Below are 3,873 nucleotides of genomic sequence, written 5' to 3'. Positions count from 1 at the left end.
TATTATCATTGTCACCTGCTAATGCCATAACAGGTGACGATGATTATATGTGAACACATTTAACAAGTAAAATTATCAAATGTATACAAAAAAAATGTCTAAAAACGTAAACACAACGAAAAAATAATTACCATGACAGTTAATTTTACTTTTCTTTATTGATGATGTTGGTATTGTGATTTCTACTAATTTGCTCCACTGTTCCTTATTTATCATACAATTCTCAATATTAATCATATTTGTTTTTATTACCCACTTAATCTAGGAAAATAGCAACACTACCATGATTTAGAAACTTGTCATATTCTTATATATATATATATATATATATATATATATATATATATATATATATATATATATATATATATATATATATATATATATATATATATATATTAAAGGGGAGCACTTCTTAGGAATAGTGCCTAACCAAGGTTCTAACTAAGGTACTGTTCATCGGGTTCGCTCCTCGACCATGGTAAGGAATATCTGTCCTTCAGTCTTTTGCTCTTATCCAACCTTTTCTTCTCCCATCAAAATCGTCTAGAAGCCCTAACATGTCTTCTCGATCGCGTTTCTGGATCCTTCTCCACCAGTTCATATCCTCCTGATGAAAACGGGTTTCTACCCACCGCCTTATCAATACATGATCTCTCCCAAATCTGAAATCGGCAACGGATCTTCATTGAATGGTTGAAACGGCCTCAGGACGGGAGCGTATTACCGGTGTACCTACACATCTGCTCATTTTCTAGGTTTTCTAATCTGATTTCCACCCTTTTATTCTTTGGCTCCACTCATTTCTTTTGTTTTGATCGGCCAAGAGGGAAGACGAACACAAGACAGAAGTTAGGGAAAAGACAAATGGGGGGTAAACCATGGTCTAACCGGTTCATCGATCTTTTGCATCACCGATTGAGAACTGCCAGCGCCACCTTCTGAGTTCATTGGGTTACTTTACTTATGATTTTGGTTACCTTCTTAAACCGCACATCACTTGATGCGGCTTCTGGTCATAAATCAGATAAGTGTGTAAAGAAATATATTTGATTTCCTTTTCTGTATGTTCTTAAATAAATCTGTCAACTGTTTAGCATCCTATATCTTTCGTTCAGCTGAAGTTCTTTTCAGATGTTGGTAACTTAAAAAGGTACTTACTTAAAGAAGGATTGGATTGTTTTTGTTGTTCAAACTTTTCAGATTTGAGGATGCATATCAGGTGCTTGACGAATTGCTTCAAAGAGTCGGTATCAGCGGCGTCTCCTTCTATTTCTATTCACCGCCGTAGACGTTTAATCGCCGCCCGTTCTCCGATTTGAGATCTTTGATTAATTTGACCAGTTGAGGTGAGATTTTGCTCGATTTTGCATTTACTTTTGTTTTGTAGGCTCATGAATCATGATCGTGACAGCTTTTCCTTATAGCGTTTAGCGCACTTCTTTCTCCTTGCCATACCATCTTAAATTTAGGTTTCTGCAATTTATGTGCATGTCACGAATCGATTGCTTTTGTTTTCTAAATCCTGAGATCGATGATTTGTATATACGTGAATTACTGATATGTATTTTATGGGTCCAGTCTTTTGTTGTTAGGAGTTAGGAGAACACCTGAAATACTAATATCGAAAAGTCAAGTGTGACATGCAAATATTGTGGCCTTAAGTACATAATAAAGATCTAAGCAAATACCAAATGGTATGTAAAGTAGTGATGATAAGATGTTGGTGCTTAAATCAAATGTGATGGCTTTCATCGAAGGTCAAAAAAGGGACTGAAGTGCTTTGTGAAAGTGAAATTTGATTTGCAAATTACTAAATATACAACAAAGGTGAGGTACTATTAAGGAATGACTGGAGTAGATGCAATCAGTTGCCCAACCTTTAAACTTAAAACATCATTGTGTGAGAAAGATGAGCTTTGTTCATACTTGTTTTTTCTTAATCTTTCAATAGAAAAAGGATTGTAGCCTGCAAAAATGATCATTTACAAGTAAATGTTTCTAATCTGTTTAGATGTCGTATTTGCATGTATATATGTTAATTGGATGATGAAAGTTGTTAAATGTATATATGCAACTTGTAGCTTCCTAAAATGATATGATATTGATAGATGACAGAAGAGATGAATATTGTTGATTTTTAGCATGGCAGAAGAGATAGATATCATAGCGAGGTGTTTGGCAGCTTCAAAATTTGACAGTGAGCTACTGTAATTGGGGTGGAAGTAGCAGGGGGATTAGGTATGTAGTCTATTTTTCACATAATGAATTAATGTACATGTACATTTGGGTTATAGATTATGATTGTGTTTGTTGTGTTGTGTAGGGCATTTATGGAGTCGCAGTTGGCAACATTTAAAGGAAGCAATCCTCAGCTACAGGTGGTTACGGAGCTTAACTGTGGTCTATTAAGATTAGATTAGATATTATTTATGAATGAATGCCAATGGATATGAAGATGATTAAATGATATTATTTGGTTAGAGAACAAGAATGAGCGGGTTGTATCTGTGATGAACATGAGTCCAGAAGATGTGCTGCTTTGTGCAACCAGCCTTAGAAATTCACTTGGAAGAAACATGGTGAAGCTCAAGACCAGACATGTCACCAAACACCCCTGCGTGTAAGGAACCTAGACAACAGACTTGCAGATCTGATCTGCATCTGCTGCTACATTTCTTTTATAAAACTACATGTATTAACTCTCATCTCAACTCTCAATTTGACATCATTAACAAAAACTTAACCAGTTACCAGCTTCTCAACTCTATCATTGATGCCTATAAAGCAGACACTATTTGTTTTTAAGAGACAGTTTTGTGTAAGGATGGTGCATGTTTTTACTCAAATGCTATAAATTGACCTCTAACTCTGTGCTCTACAACAACTAGAGGTGTACAAAGCAGACCAAACCGTTGGTTTTCTTTTCCCATTTTTAATAAAAAACCCGAACTGAACCGAACCGACTTTTTAACGCAGTTTCACTTCCAAAAACCAATATTACTTGATGAGGAAAAACCCATGAAGTATTTGATCCGTGGAATCTGGCTCTCCAGTTTCACTTCCAAAAATCAATATTACCCAAATATGAACAAAACGAAAAGTAAAAATTAAATTACACGAATGGTCCCTGTGGTTTGGGGGAATTTATATTTTTGGTCGCTAACTTTTTTTTAACTTAGATGGTCCCTACTGTTTATTTTTGTTGCACGTTTGGTCCTTGTCTTACCTAAAAAGACTATTGTGCCCTTATTAATTTATTTTTTAATTAATTTTCTTATTTATGTATTTATTTTTTTACATATTTAAAAAAAATTAATAGACCACACATATTTGTATCTCCTCGGATGATCCCTACTGTTTATTTTTAATTAAGTTATTTTTTTAACTCGGATGATTCCTATTGTTTATTTTTGTTATGCGCTTGGTCTCTGTCTTACCTAAAAATACTATTTTTCCCTTATTAATTTTTAATTAATTTTCTTATTTATGTATTTATTTTTTATAAGTATATAAACAAGAAAATTAATTAAAAAAATTAATAAGGACACAATAGTCTTTTTAGGTAAGACAGAGACCAAATTCGTAACAAAATTAAACAGTAGAGACCATCCGAGTTAAAAAATTAAATTAATTAAAAAATAAACAGTAGGAATCATCCGAGGAGATATAAATATGTGTGTTCTATTAATTTTTTTAAATATGTAAAAAATAAATACATAATTAAGAAAATTAATTAAAAAATAAATTAATAAGGGCACAATAGTCTTTTTAGGTAATGCAGGGACCAAACGCGCATCAAAAATAAACAGTAGGGATCATCAAAGTTAAAAAAATGAGTAAATTGCAAAAATGGTCCTTGTGGTATGCAAA

The 3,873-nt window shown here is 33.2% G+C and overlaps 1 pseudogene; it reads left to right on the top strand.

The window, feature by feature from the left end:
- The first annotated feature begins 2,014 nt into the window (after positions 1 to 2,014).
- On the top strand, positions 2,015 to 2,657 carry LOC145090168 (large ribosomal subunit protein mL43-like; annotated as a pseudogene).
- Positions 2,658 to 3,873: the final 1,216 nt, after the last annotated feature.

This window comes from Lactuca serriola, chromosome 2, assembly GCF_051521515.1.
Source record: "Lactuca serriola cultivar US96UC23 chromosome 2, Lser_US96UC23_V15, whole genome shotgun sequence".
Classification (NCBI taxonomy): Eukaryota; Viridiplantae; Streptophyta; class Magnoliopsida; order Asterales; family Asteraceae; genus Lactuca; species Lactuca serriola.
The sequence above is the reverse complement of the archived record's forward strand: the minus strand, read 5'-3'. Positions and strand labels throughout refer to the sequence as shown.